The following is a 16,686-nucleotide window of genomic DNA, read 5'->3' as shown; positions in this document are numbered from 1 at the left end:
CAAAATTATTTTGCCCACATTTGTCCAGAATACGGTTTTAGGGTTAATAATATAGAATTCATAGACAATTGGAAAAGTTTTTGGGGCAAACTTGACCTGTTGAAAAGAGATGGTATTCATCCTTCCTGGGATGGTTCTGCTCTTCTCTCTAGTAATTTGGCTCATAGTCTTAGAGGTAAAAAATGACAAATTGGGCACCAGGTCAGGAAGCAGACAGACTGGCTTAACCGACTCGACTGTCTGCTAGCGGCCTCGCGTCACCAAGGTCAGATAAATCCCATCACATAGAGCCTCTTTCACCTAGATATCATCACATAGAGACTGTGTCTGTTCCCCGAATTTGGAAATCCAAAAAACGTCCAAACCCATCTAAGGTTAAAAATGTAATTGATGTTCAACAAATAAAAAACAGCTATAATACAGATGAGCAAATGCTAAAGCTTGGGTTGCTGAATATTCAATCCCTTACTCCAAAAGCACTCATTGTTAATGATATAATTTCAGATAATAACCTAGATGTGCTGTGTTTGACAGAAACCTGGCTAAAACCAAACGATTACATTACTTTAAATGAGTCCACCCCACAAGATTACAGTTATAAACATGAACCTCTTCTGAAACGCAAAGGGGGAGGTGTTGCTGTAATTTATAATAATATTTTCAAAACCACTAAGAAATCAAGTTTTAAATATACTTCTTTTGAAGTGTTGGTGCTTAATGTAAAAATATATAGTGTAAACAATAAATCACGTTTGAGATTTGTGCTGGCTACTGTATACAGGCCACCAGGGCACCATAAAGATTTTATCAAAGAATTTGCCGACTTTCTATCAGAATTAATATTGACTGCAGATAAAGTACTAATTGTTGGTGATTTTAATATACACAGATAATGAAAAAGATGCATTGGGATTGGCATTTAAAGACATTGTAAACTCAATTGGACTTAGACAACACGTGTCAGGACCTACTCATTGTCGTAATCATACTCTAGATCTAATATTATCACACAGAATAGATGTTGATGCCGTTGAAATTCTGCAGCAGAGCGATGACATCTCAGATCATTATCTAGTCTCGTGTAAACTACATTTAGCCAAGGCTGCAAAGCTGACTCTGTGTTATAAATATGTTAGACCTATCACTTCTGCCACTAAAGACTGCTTTATCAATAATCTTCCTAATCAGTTTCATCACCTCAGCATCCCAGATAGCTTAGAAGAACTTGATATTGCAACAGAAACTTTTAACTCTCTCTTTTCCAGCACTTTAGACACAGTTGCTCCGTTGCGCTTAAAGGAGATTAAAGAAAATAGTCCAACACCGTGGTACAACGAGCACACTCGGGCCCTTAAGAGAGCAGCCAGAAAAATGGAGCGCAACTGGAAGAAAACAAAACTAGAGGTATTTCGGATTTCATGGAAGGAGAGCTCGAGGCTTTAAAGGGTTAGTTCACCCAAAAATGAAAATTCTGTCAGTAATTACTCACCCTCTTGTTGTTCCAACCGCGTAAGACCTTTGTTCATCTTCGGAACACAAATTAAGATATTTTTGATGAAATCTGAGTCCTGGATCACTTCTCCATAGGCTGCTAGGTGGCCCAAACTTGCTGGCCCAGAAAAGTTATTAAAGAGATCGTTAATATAGTCCAAGTGACTACAGTGGCTCAATCTTAAGTATATCAAGCGACGAGAATACTTTTTTTGCGCAAAAACAAACAAAAATAACGACTTTATTCCACTATTCATTTCCTTCTCTCTGGGCCTCGTAGTGTTTTTGCGCTGCGCGTCTGTGTTATACGTCATCACGCATCACACACATGACCAGCGTCGGCCAATAGTGAGCCTATGTGGTGACGTGTAACACAGACGCGCTGCGCAAAAACACTACGAGGCCCAGAGAGAAGGAAATGAATAGTGGAATAAAGTCGTTATTTTTGTTTGTTTTTGCGCAAAAAAAGTATTCTCGTCGCTTGATATACTTAAGATTGAGCCACTGTAGTCACTTGGACTATATTAACGATCTCTTTAATAACTTTTCTGGGCCAGCAAGTTTGGGCCACCTAGCAGCCTATGGAGAAGTGATCCAGGACTCAGATTTCATCAAAAATATCTTAATTTGTGTTCCGAAGATGAACAAAGGTATTACGCGATTGGAACAACATGAGGGTGAGTAATTACTGACAGAATTTTCATTTTTGGGTGAACTAACCCTTTAAAAGCCGCTAGATCTGCTTATTTTTCAACCCTATTAGAAGAAAATAAACAAAACCCTAGGTATTTATTTGAAACAGTGGCTAAACTAACGAAAAAGAAAGCATCAAGCCCAGACGTTTCCAAGCAACACAGCAGTAATGACTTTATGAGCTTCTTCACTTATAAGATTGATAATATCAGGGACAAAATTATAAGTATGCAACCGTCTACTACAGTATCGCATCAGGGAATGCATTTTAGTCTCCCTGAGGAAAATTTTTATTCATTTATTGCTATAGGAGAGGAAGAATTTTGCAAACTAGTTAATTCATCTAAATCGACAACATGTATGTTAGACCCTATACTGACTAAGCTACTGAAAGAGATGCTCCCAGAGGTCATAGATCCTCTTCTTAATATCATTAATTCGTCTTTGTCTCTAGGATACGTACCAAAAACCTTTAAGCTGGCTATGATTAAACCGCTTGTTGAAAAAACACAACTTGATCCTACAGAATTAGTCAATTACAGGCCGATCTCGAATCTACCCTTTCTGTCAAAGATATTAGAAAAAGCAATATTGCTGCTGTCTTGTCAATTTGGGGACGCACCTGCCCATGACCCAAGTGGAAGCCCAGATACCTTACCTCCACCCGCCCAACTGCACACTTCTTCGGGTTGGCCGTTAGCCCCGCCCGTATCAGTGCCCCGAGGACGGCCCTCAAATGCTCCATATGCCGCTGCCAGTCATTACTGTAGATGATGATATCATCCAAGTACGCAGCGGCATATGCAGTATGGGGCCGCAGAACTCTGTCCATGAGACGCTGAAACGTAGCCGGGGCCCCGAACAACCCGAAAGGAGTGTCACAAATTGGTGTAATCCAAACGGCGTGGTGAAGGCTGTTTTTTCTTTGGACATGGGAGATAAGGGGATCTGCCAATATCCTTTCGTTAAGTCCAGTGTCGAATAAAAACGAGCCGTACCTAACCGATCAAGCAGCTCGTCAGGGGCGAAAACACATCTGCAAACTCTTTTTGTAATCTTGTGATATCAGTGCTTTTCTGAGTGTCTTGGGTCACTCGATACAACCTGTCTTTAATAATGGCAAAATAAGGATAGGAGAGCGTGCGGTCAGGTTGGAGGATCTGCCCATCGATGGAACGGACCTGTTCAAACGTATGTTTGAGCGTCTCGTCTTGGGACTGTTCCAGGGGAAAGTCATCGCGACTGGAGAGGTTTAGCCTCGCCAAGCCGCTCGGTTCCTCTGAAACAGTTCCGCTGGGTCCAGGAACAGCCTCTCCAACCTGAGCGCTCGCCCCCCTTCCCCGCCTTTTCTTTTTCCCAGAGGCATCCGCTGTCAAACATCCCAATAATTGTTCAAAAGCTGGCCAATTTGTTCCCAAAATTAACGGATGCCGGAGGCGCGGGCTAACTGCCACCTCCACACAATGGTTTTGTCCCCTAAATTTAATAGTGATGGCTTTTAATGGGTATTCCACTATATCCCCGTGCACACACCTCACCTTAACCATGTGGCCCGTATCCAATGCCCCGGATTGTATCAGGCTTTGATGGATGGAGGTCTGGTTACAACCTGAATCCACCAAGGCCTGATAGGTACCCCCCTTAATACTCACAGGTATCTGGTACAACCCGGCTTGATCGGGGGTGGTCTGCGGGACGTCCGGGATCCGGACCAATGTCCCAACCTCCATGACCGGGCAGCGGTCCACAAAATGGCCCGGATCCCCACAACGCCAACAGGCCGGCCCAGGCTTCCCTGCTGCCCTAGTGGCAGGAAGTGGGTCAAGGAATTGGCGTGGGGAGAGCGCAGGAACCGCGTCGAGCCCTTCCGCATGCACCGGCCCTGCTCCCCTGCCGGATCCTCGCGACCCGGCTGGAACCTCGGCTCCAGCCTTCCAGCGGGGAGGTGCCCTCGGTGGTCCATTAAATCGGGTCCTGGGAAAAGGAACAGGTTTAGGGGAAGGGGAAGAGAGAGAGACAGGGGGAGAGAGAGAGAGAGATATGGATGGAAGGGGTTTGCCGACCCCGGAGCACGCCGCCAGCTGATCCTCCGCCAGTTGGATGGCCAGATCCAGCGACGCCGGCCGGTGGCACTGGACCCACTGGGCAGACCTCTTCGGTAGTCGAGACACGAACTGTTCCAGTACCACCTTGTCGATGATGGCCTCAGCGTCGCGTCCTCCGGCAAAACAGCCATTTGCGGCACGAGTCCCGGAGCTGCTGCGCCAAGACAAAGGGTCGGCCCGCTTCCGCCAATTCCAGTGAACGGAAGCATTGACGATGTTGTTCTGGGTTGAGGCCGACCCTTTGGAGAATGGCTCGTTTCAGATCGGCGTACACCAGGAGGTTCTGGACGGGCAGTTGTTGAGCAACCTTCTGGGCTTCCCCCGACAGCAGCGGAATTAGCTGTACCGGCCAGCTGGTCGATGGCCACTCACATGCCTCGGCCGTTCTTTCAAACAGGTCCAAGAAGGCCTCGGGATCGTCAGAGACACCCATCTTCGTAAGAGACGTGAGCGGCTGGGATGGAGCTGGGGGAAGCCGACTCCGTCCGAACCTCCCGGTCCAGCAAGCTCCGGAACAGCTCGCGGTCATCCTGCTGGGCTTGCATCAGGGCTTGAAACCGCTGTTCCTGATCCGCCCACAAGTCCAGCAGGGCCTGATGGTTTTGCTGATGTAGACCCGCGAGCGATGTGATGATGTCCGCAAATGGCGTTCCCGATGTTCCTGACGGAGTTTGCATCTTGGCGGCGGCGTTCTCCTTCCTTCCCGGGTTTCGGCACCAGTGTAGTATTTTCCCTTGTCTGTGTGTGTGAGAAGGAAGGAGACCGGGGTCGGCTGGCTGAGGCTCGTGGGTAATTTATTAAATAAATTCAGATCACAATCGCGCCACATGCGCATCAAACATAAAACTCATTCCACAGTTCAAAATACTCGACAGCGTTCGTCTTTCCCGTTCAAAGTCCACTTTCCACGGTCCCACGAGTCCTCAGCCCTCTCTCTTCGATCGCTGATTCCCGTCTGGCTTTTATACGGCCTCCCCACGCCAATTACTGCAACGAGACACAGGTGTAAGTCATTTTGCACTTGACCTACTTACCGCAGCTCGTCTCTCCACTCTCTCTCTCGTCGCAGACCTCGCTGAACCACGCCTCCCCCGCCACATAGTAACTTGATCTTAGTGCTGCATTTGACACCATTGACCACAACATTCTTTTAAACAGACTAGAAAACTATGTTGGCATTAGTGGAATTGCACTAGCATGGTTTAAATCATACTTATCTGACCGTTATCAGTTTGTAGCAGTAAATGAAGAGATGTCTTATCGATCACAAGTTCAGTATGGCGTACCACAAGGCTCAGTACTAGGACCGCTGCTGTTCACTATGTACATGCTACCATTAGGAGATATCATTAGGCATGGCATTATTTTTCACTGTTATGCTGATGATACTCAGCTGTATATTTCTTCAAAACCTAACGAAACTTACCAATTCACAAAATGAACGGAATGCATAGCTGATATAAAAAATTGGATGACTAGTAATTTCCTACTGTTAAATTCTGAAAAAACAGAGATTCTAATTATTGGACAAACTCTCACACGTAATAACCTAGAATACTGTCTAACACTTGATGGCTGCTCTGTTAACCCTCTGGGGTCTGAGGGGTTTTCTGGGCCCTGCAGGTGTTCTGACATGCTCTGACATTTGTGCTTTTTTCAGTTATTTATAAACATGTTAATGGCAAAGGTGTAAATTCACTCTATATAGCACAAACAGGGCTTCCATAATATGTGATCAACATGCATGTATATGTTTGAATTTTTAAGAGAATAATGTTTATGCGTGGTTATTGAAAAAAATAAAAATGAAAGTTGCTGAAAAAAGACCACAAAACACATAGTAAATATGTGTCAATAAGACTTTTGACTAATGAATGTTGTCGCTTCGAGTTCTGGCTTCAAAATGATGTGAAAATCATCCTGCCTAATCGTTCACATAACACAATACATTGATTTACACTTTGTAAAAAAGTTTTTTTGTCAGAAGAGGTTTATGCATGGGAGTGGTAATGGCCTATCAATATTAATGAGATTCAGACCAGGGGTGTGACAGACACTCCCCCAGTGGCTAATGGGCCATCAAGTGAGGCAGCCTGAACAAAGAACAAAGATTGAGAGGAGATTCAAAGGTTTTGTTTTTCAATCTGTTTTATTGTAATTCCTCTATGTGGAGGAACATAATGTTCTAAATTTGCTTAGAAATAATAAAAGAGCAAAAAAAAAAAAAAATCAGTCTGCTATAAACAAAGCAATTGTGAGCGATAAACAAAAGTAAAGGCAGGTATCTCACAGTAAATGCTTATGCCCCGTTGATGCGGGCTCTAAGCAAATCAAATGTGAGCAAAATAAATAAAAGTAAAGGCAGATCGCTATCCTTTCGGAAAGGTTAGCAGAGCACACACATCTGAACACAGTCACACATCTTTATGCCACTCAAACAGTTCCTGTTTAACTGAAGACATAAGTGAACATTGCATGCCTGGCATTTCCATGGTGTTAACTGCTTTTTACCACGCACTGCTTTGCAATGAACACATGAGCGGCGACCAACTGTGGCAGCATCCCTAACATCTGATGTCAGCTCAGCTCCTGGAACTGGTACATGGTCACTATTGGTCCGTTTTGGTGCTGTTTTCTGTGACACACCACAGAGCTCTGTTATAAGCTGCTCCATAAACTCTTTATGGGACAAGTTACCATGTAGCTCTTTGTGCACAATGAAAGAGTTGGTGGAAGCAATGTCCAAGAAGTGTAGAAAGATCTTTCTGTACCACTTCATGGTTTTGTGTTGTGCAGTGTAGTACTGTATCAGCTGGTCAGACAGGTCAACACCACCCATGTGTTTGTTGTAGGCAGTCACAGGTGCAGGACATGGAAATGTCTTTGTCCTCCATGTATCTTGTGTTTTCACCCTCCTCTGTGCAGTGTCTCCTGTATAAGCAGGATGGATGGTAGAACTGACAGATACCTCTCGTGTGTCCATCCACTTCACAAATACAAGAGGTCCATCCCGAATCCACCTGATGGATCCTCTGGCAGATTTTTTAGAGAGTGAATTAGCTGCATTCCGAGGGCAGTCTTTCCGGTTGTCCCTGTAAGTCCCACATGCACCAAACTTCATTGCAAACAAGTCTTTTAGGAGCTTTGGACTTGTATAAAAATTGTCCATGTACACATGGTACCCAGAACCCAAAAATGTGAGGTCTAAAAGAGATGTTACAGCATCATATGACAGTCCATGGCCTGTGGGAAAGTTGTTCTTTCCTGTGTACACAGAAAAGTCCACAGTGTATCCATTCGATGAGTCTGCAAGAACAAACAACTTGAAACCCCATCTGGTTGGTTTGGCTTTCATGTACTGCGTCATACCTGTGTGTGCTTTGCATGCCACCATTCTTTCATCCACAGCTAAGTTTCTTTTAGGATGATAGATGGATTTACAAGCATGACGGATGGTGTCCATGAGAGGTTTGACCCTGAAAAGACGGTCATGTTCAGGTGTGCCCCTCTTTCTGTCATTATCCATATCTGCATCTGGGTGACTCATGTGCACATTCCATGAAATGGTGCGGTATCTGTCTCGGGACATAACTGTAGCTGGAAAGGGTACGGAGAAAAAACTGCTAGTCCCTGATGGAGCTGACCTTCACCATGGCCATGTAGAACAGCAGCCCAATGTAGCGGTACATCTCACTGATGCTGACATCTGTCCATTTATATTTGGAGCCCTTTGCAGTTGCCTTGGCAGCCTGAGCATTGGTGTTGTGGCACAGAGTTGACACAGCACTTTCTGAAAAAAATTGTTTGAATAGACTCATGGGCAAATGTGAGTCTACAGAACTCAGTTGTGGTCCTGTTTCCCGTGCAGGACAGAATCGCACAGTCTGCGGAATCATGTCAACATCAGTCTCTGTTTTCCATGCCAGAGTGGACTGCCTGTTGCTTGCCTGCTGGTTAGCCTTGGCTCTCTTCGGGACAGGTGCTTGGACAAGTTCATTGTCACATCTGTAAAAAACAAAACAAAACACACTGTGAGCATACTGATAACACAATCAAAGACACTGTATTATTATCATTATCGATCACTAATGGCCATGGATAAAAAAAAGACAACAGTTTTTGTAATATCACACAAGAATATGTACTTTTATATTATGACGATGTAAACAATTATATTTCATCTGTAAATATTACGTCTGTGGACTTACTCGGGAAGATTCTCCATCACACTGAGAACTGAACGTGCCCCGCTGCGTGCCCCTTTGCGAGGTGCTGGAGAAGGAGAGCTAGCTGCAGCCACATTCCTAAAAAACAACAACAACAAAAAACTGTTAGCATACATTATCCAAAGTAAACTGATGGGCAATTAATTGATATGGACGCACAATGTATGTATATATCTGTTGATGGTCCATAGGACAGAGAAATATCACTGCGAGTATCTGTTTATGATTCAAGATTCAAGATTTTATTTGTCACATACACAGTTATATACAGAATATACAACCAGTAGTGAAATGTAAATAGGGTGAACTCCAAGATAGTGCAATGTTATAAAAACACTAAAAATATTAACAATTTAAGCAATATAAGATAAAATTCTAATAATAATAATAATTAAAAATTAAATAGATAAAAATAAAAATAATAAAAAAATTAAAAATAAAAAAAAAAGATCTGTAAGCTAACTGAGAATATTTACAGAAATGTACAGACAATAGTAACGAGGTAGTTACATAGCAGCAGTGTAAAGTGCAGGGATGCAGATTTGTAGCTTCGTTACAATAAGAGCAGTCAGTGCTGAGTGCAGGTATTAATGTCCAGAGTGCGGGTATGATGTCCAGGGTACAGATAATGCTAGGAGGCCGAGTTTAGGAGCCTGATGGCCTGAGGGAAGAAGCTTCTCCTAAGTCTCTCTGTTTTAGACCTCACGCTGCGGTAGCGCTTACCTGATGGCAGCAAGTTGAAGAGACAGTTATGTGGGTGGTTGAAGTCCTTAATAATTTTGTTGGCTCTGCTCTTGCAGCGTTTGTGGTAAATGTCTTGCAGGGGGGGAAGAGAAGACCCAGAGATGCGCTCAGCTAAGCGCACAACTCTCTGAAGTGATTTGCAGTCGTGACTTGAGCTATTCCCATACCACACTGTGATACACTGAGTTAAAACACTTTCTATGGCCCCTGAATAGAAAGTTTTTAGGATCGTTGGTGATACCCTGAATTTTCTCAGCTGTCGCAGATGGTATAGTCTTTGCCTGGCTTTCTTCACCTGTGTGTGAATGTGAGAGGTCCAAGTAAGATCCTCAGAGATGTTCACACCGAGGTACTTGTAGCTGCTCACCTTCTCCACAGGTGTCCCACTGATCATAAGAGGAGTAAAGGCCTGCTGTCTCTTTCTGAAGTCCACAATCAGCTCTTTGGTTTTGGTCACATTCAGAGAGAGACAGTTGTCCTGGCACCAAGATGTTAATTTCTCAACCTCTTCCATGTATGCGGTCTCGTTGTTGTTGGAGATAAGGCCCAGAACCACTGTATCGTCAGCGAATTTGACAATAGAAGTGGAGCTGTGAGAAGCCACGCAATCATGTGTGTAGAGAGAGTAAAGTAGGGGACTCAGAACGCAGCCCTGTGGCGCTCCTACGCTCAGGGTGATGGAGTCGGAGGTGGACCGGCCTACTTTCACTACCTGGGGTCTGTATGAAAGAAAGTCCTGAATCCACTTGCAGAGTGAAGGATTCAGACCCAGATTTAGGAGTTTGGAAGTTAATTTGCTGGGAATTATAGTGTTAAAGGCTGAGCTGTAGTCGATGAAAAGCAGCCTTACATAGTTCCCATTTTTGCTGTCGATGTGGGTGAGAGAGGAATGTAGGACGTGAGAGATGGCGTCCTTCGTAGATCTGTTTGTCCGATAGGCAAACTGAAGAGGGTCCAGTGTATCAGGTATGAAGGAGCAGATGTTGTTTTTAACCAGTCTCTCAAATACCTTCATGACTGTGGATGTGAGGGCAACTGGACGATAGTCATTCAGGCATGAGGGTTTATTGTTCTTCGGCACAGGAATGATGACCGATTTTTTTAAAGATGAGGGGACCACGGATGTAGCAAGGGACTCGTTGAAGATAGATGTAAACAATCCAGCGAGCTGATCAGCACAGCACCTCAGAACGCGACCAGAGATGCCATCAGGTCCGGCTGCTTTCCTGACATTAACCCGCTTTAGCGCCCGTCTAACCTCGTCCTCCGACACGGTGATTGCAGGGTTGTCGCCGCTCTGTCCGCTACTCTCTCGCGCGCCGAGAGGCAGAGTTGCTCTGCCGCGATTGCAATCAAAGCGAGCAAAGAAAGAGTTTAACTCGTCAGCCAGCGACGGATCTGCTCTCACCTCTGTAGAGGATTTGGTTCCGAAGGTGCAGATGGTCCTCAGTCCTTGCCACATGCGTCTGGAGTCATTTAGTTGGAAGTGAGTCTCCACACGATCCCTGTAGCGGAGTTTGGCGTCTTTAACTGCGTGGCGAAGAGCATAGCAGGATGATTTGTACTCGCTCATATTTCCCGACAGAAGACCGGCGTTGTATGTTTCCGTGCGTTTGTTCACTGCAGCACGAATATTTTTGTCCACCCATGGTTTCTGATTTGAGAAAATCTTGATAGTTACAGTTTCCGTTGCTTGTTCTGTTAGTGTGTTTACAAAACTTAATGCTACGTCCGTAAACTCGCTGACGTCAGATGAGCTCGCCCGGAACATGTCCCAGTCTACGTCATCAAGAGCCGCCTGTAGCCAAGTTTCAGAAGTGGAGGACCAGCGCGTCACCACTTTCTGCACCGGAGGTTCCTGGACGAGCCTTTGTTTATATTCCGGTGTGAGGAAAATGGCGGCATGGTCCGATTTGCCAAAAGCAGGTTGTGATCGGGCTTTGTAGGCATTCTTAAACTGAGAGTAGCAATGATCCAGCGTATTGTTCCCTCTGGTAGGGCAGGTGACATGTTGGTAAAAGTTCGGCATGACTTTCCTGAGATTAGCTTTGTTAAAGTCCCCCGCGATGATAAAAGCAGCATCAGGATGTTTGTTTATGTAGCCGCTTAGCACTTCATGGAGTTTAGACAAAGCCTCACCGGTGTCGGCCTGTGGTGGAATGTAAACAGCAGTAGCGATGATCGATGAGAACTCCCGGGGTAGATAGAATGGACGGCAAGAGATGGATAAATGTTCCAGATGGGGCGAGCAAGAGTGCGACAGAGTGGTGGTGTTCCTGGGGTCACACCATTTCTTGTTAATCATAAAACACACTCCACCACCCTTTGTTTTCCCGGCCTCAGCTGTTCTGTCCTTCCGTAACACAAAGAAGTTATCAGACGGCGTCACAGTAGAGTCCGGGGCTGAGGTCGCGAGCCATGTTTCAGAAAAACAAAAGATGTTACAGTCCCTGATGTCCCGTTGGAAACTTGTCCTGGCTCTCAGATCGTCCATCTTATTCTCCAAGGATTGGACATTGGCGAGTAAAATGCTAGGCAGAGGAGGACTGTGTGCTCTCTGCCTCAATCTGTTTCGAATACCGGCGCGTTTCCCGCGATGTTTTTTGTAGCGTCGTCTCGGTGGGTGTCCATTGTTTGTTTCTTCGTTGCGAAGAATCTCCGGTGGAAATGAAGAGTTTGAGGATAAAGTGTCCCAAAACAAGTCAGTACAGCGATATCCAATATCCAAAAGTGTCATTTTCTCGTAAGTTATCAGTGCAGATGTAATACGGGTAGAAAGAGAAAGAAAAAGTAAGTAAAAAATTAAGTAAAAGCACAATCTATGAGGAGCTACCCTGACGGCGACCGAACGCAGCGGCGCCATTGTAGCGATTATGTAGCCATTGTAGCATTATGGTCCATGACCGCACGTATTTAGTGACGCACGCAATGAACGGATCGTTCGCGAACGACACATGCATTTCAAACATTTACACCTGTATTCACAAACATCTGTGCATAAGGCAGTATGGAAGCATGATAAGCAGTGTCATAGTCTAACCAAAACCATACGTTTTTATATATATATATATATATGTCTAGTATTTAGACAGTAGGCCTAGGCTATCACATATTTTACCGGAGGCTGAAATATATTTAGACTAAATCACATTACACTTAAGCAGATATTCGCAAATAAGCTACATTAAACATAAGGCAGTATTTTAGCATGATAATCAGTGTTATAAGCTAATCAAAACTGAGTGAAATATATTTAATATACAAATATGTTTAGAGAGTAATAGCCTATCACATTGAAAAAGTTTACACTTGAGCATATACACGAATGTTAAGGATATTGTAAGGCAATCTTCCCTGTAAGATGTCAAAAGCTAGCCAAAATTAAGCAAAATATAGTCTGAAAATTCATATGAGTTCTATATTATCAGAAAAATAATTATATAACAGTAAAACTTACTCCGAAATTGTGTCCTCGGCGGGATCAATTCGCTCTTCAAAATGCAACCGTTCGTCGTCCGAGTTACAATCTTCCTCTGAGGAAAAGGTGAATTCTTCCTCGCTGTCCAGAATCATCTGAAGGGCGTCTTTACCGGAGAAGCGTGCCATACTCAAAACGCGATGAACTATCAGTGAGTCTGATGAAGAAACTGTGTTTGTATGGCATTGATCGGGGGGCGTGTGCGTAGATCACCTAAACTATTTACCATGTGAATAGTGCCGGGGGCGGGGCTGCCTCAGCTCATTAAGAGATAATGAAGGGAGAACGAAAAAACGGTACCTCTCCTTGCTTTTAAAGGGACTACATAAGCTGAGAATATTTGTTTTTTATATAAATTACTTAATTTAAAAGAAGAGATTTCAAGCTTCATAAAGACATATCTCACGTGTCTGTGTGAGAAGTATTCGCTGAGTTATGGTTCATTTTCGGACGCGTTTCAGAATGGACTTAACTGACAGAGAGAAGGCAGAACTCGCTTCGTGTTTATTTTTCTTTATTTGGCGAAAAGCACAACACTTTGTTTTTATTGTGAGTATACACAAAAATAATACACATTTAACAAGATCGATTGATGTATGAAACTCCTATGGAAAATCAAAGTCAACAGAGTATTTATGAGTTTCTTTTACACTGATAAAAAAAAAAGCGAGCTGGTATCGCCGGCGATACCGCCGACCCCAGGGGGTTAAGTCTTCGCCGTCGGTTAGGAACCTGGGTGTGCTCTTTGATACCAATCTTTCATTTGAAAGTCACGTGTCTAGTATCTGTAAAACCGCATTTTTCCATCTTAAAAATATATCTAAATTACGCCATATGCTCTCATTGACAAATGCGGAACAATTAGTTAATGCGTTCATATCATCAAGGCTAGATTATTGTAATGCTCTACTGGGTGGTTGCCCTGCACGCTTAATAAACAAACTACAGCTGGTTCAAAACGCAGCAGCTCGAGTTCTTACCAGAACCAGGAAGTATGACCATATTAGCCCGGTTCTGTCAACACTGCATTGGCTGCCTATTAAACATCGCTTACATTTTTAAATATTGCTGATTACTTACAAAGCACTAAATGGTTTAGCTACGCAGTACTTGAGCGAGCTCTTAACGCATTATAGTCCTTCACGTCTATTGCGATCTCAAAATTCCGGCCAGTTAATAATACCTAGAATATCAAAATCGACTGCTGACGGCAGATCCTTTTCCTATTTAGCACCAAAACTTTGGAACAGTCTTCCTACCATTGTCCAGGAAGCAGACACACTCTGTCAGTTCAAAGCTAGATTAAAGACACATCTCTTTGACCTAGAATACACATAACACATTATAGACTTCTATAGTTTAATATTAGGCTGCATAATTAGGTCAGCCGGAACCGGGAACACTTCCCATAAATCCTGATGTACTCGTTACATCATAAGAAGAATGGCATCTACGCTAATTTTAGTGTCTTTGTTTATCCCAAGGTTTTCCCACAGCCTGCCGGATCCAGGCCGTATCCAGATCTGACGAAGGACCTTCGCCTGGATCCGATGACAACGCAGTGCTGAAGTGCCACTAGTCTAGTCTCTCTCTCCCTATGGAGGATCCCTTTACTACTCCAGATAAAGCGTTGCCGGGAAAATTCGTTTCGTGTACCTACCCCGAAGTGACAAAATATAATTCTGTATCAAAAAAGGAAAGACCAGTACTTTGTTTAGGCTTGGTTTGTAGGGAATTACAAACCTGCGCACATATATTCAAACGCACATAACTATAGAACCAATTCTTAATGCGCATGTGAATGCCATCAGCGTTTATCACAGGTTTGCGTTTAAAGTCTGTGTAGAGAGAATGGTGTCGTCTTAGCGGCCCCTAATTTAATAACAAATGATCGTTGCGACGGAAGCGAATCAATCAAAACTAACTTTAGCTGGAAAATAACTTTATTAAAGAACCTAACAGAGATGTTCGGGAATCAGACATGTTGTGTTTTTTTTTTTTTACTTAAGGCCACTGATAAGCCAGTCGTCTACTATTGGCTCAACAATGTCCAGTTTTAATGTTGGACTGACAACTCTTCCTTCCCACCTAAATTTCCCACTGTGCTCGTTCATCTAGGACTGGTAGGCAACATCGGCCCTGGAGAGCCGCTGTCCTGCAGAGTTTAGCTCCAACCCTAAAAAAATCTGCCTGTATAGCTTTAGTACTCCTTGGCCCGGTTTTTCAAAAGGTTTAATCCGGATAAAATTGATCCGGATTTAGTAATCCTTTTTTTTGCGATCCGTGATCACGTAATCCAGCTTACTTTTGAGCCAGTTTTTCAAAGTAACATCGGATTGGATCAATCTGATCCGGATAGGAACTTTTCAGGATCACCAAATCTGGATAACCAGTGCTCAAACAGGATAGGAAATCACAATGTAGAACTATAGATATGTAAAGAGCAACAAGTAGAATAGCCAGTGTGGGGTCAATATAAGTTTATTTTTATTTGAAATGAAAACACACACATTTAAAAAAAAACTAAAAACAAGAAAAACCCCACCCCATCCTCTTCCAGCAGTCCGCTCATTCCATTCTTTGCATTTTTTTTGGTTATTCTGTAATCATTGCATGCATCACTAATAAATATTCTAAAAACAAAAATATTTTCAATTGTGATGAATGACTAATATATCAATTTGTGACAGAATAAAATGTATTGGTTTTGGTCAATTTTGACAGCTGTTTGGGGGATTATTTTATGAGGCCAAACTCTTTCTACTTTGCTGTAGGCCTATACTGAAAGGCTGAATACGTTAAAGCCTACCTAATGACTGTAGCCTGACGGATGAACAAATAAAATGTTTTTAAAAAAATTATTTATAAAAACAAATAAAACCTTATGAATAAATATGATATCTTGTAAAATACTGCATGATCCAAATATAGTAGTATTTGATACATTTTTTAAAGTTTTCATTACATTTTGGGCATGAAATCCACGCTGAATCCACCCTTCTGATGGGATCAGTTTAATCCAGATTTTTTGGATCAAAGTGATCCAAATCCTACAAAAAAGTTCTGAAAAACCCAAACTAAAGGTTTGATCCGGATCAAAACCAAGATTGGATTACGTGATCTAATCCGATTATGTAATCCGTTTTTTCTTTTGAAAAACCCATTTTCAAGATTTGATCCAATCCGTTATCCAAAATCCTAGTGGATTACTTTTGAAAAACCGGGCCCTGAAGACATTGATTAGTTGGTTCAGGTGTTGGATCTTAACTGTAAGACAGTGTCTCTCCAGGACTGATGTTACCTACCCCTGATCTAGGAGAAGTGGTCCCCCAACTGAGCCTGGTTTCTCCCAAGGTTTTTTTTTCTTCTTCTTCTACTTTCTCCATTTCTGTCACCTGATAGAGTTTGGGTTCCTTGACCTATGTAGCATTTGATTGGAGCAAAGTCCAACTGTCTCTGTTGCCAGTTGTCTATTGTTTTGTTTTCCTTCTTTGTTTGGCCGAATAACAATACATTTTGTCTAAATTATATACAGAATTTTGCTGACTTTGAAAAGGATAGGTCTAAATATTCATTATGTGGCTCCAGCAGGATGTTTCTACATAAGATGACAATCTTTTTTAGACTACTTTCTTTCCTGCCCTCTCAGATGTGTAATGTGTACATGTGTCCAGATGCAGATTGATAACCTGAATCCAGAGTTCCTGTTCCCGTTTTCACGACCAAATCTGTTTCTGTTTAGTCCCGTGTCTGTGTTCTCTGTACTCCCTTCTTAGAGGCAGTATAACTGTTGGTTCTGTGATGTGAATAAGCTCTGAAAAAAGTTATTGGCATTGAAAAAGTAAAAGATCAGTTTTATTCAAACAACTTCAGATTCATTTGGTTGTATCCAGGGAAAAGAGCTGAGTCTGCATATCTCTATCTTTTTAGATTGCAATGAAACAGTCAA

Source organism: Rutilus rutilus (assembly GCF_951802725.1).
Source record: "Rutilus rutilus genome assembly, chromosome: 12".
NCBI classification, from domain to species: domain Eukaryota; kingdom Metazoa; phylum Chordata; class Actinopteri; order Cypriniformes; family Leuciscidae; genus Rutilus; species Rutilus rutilus.
This window is presented reverse-complemented; position numbering follows the sequence as displayed.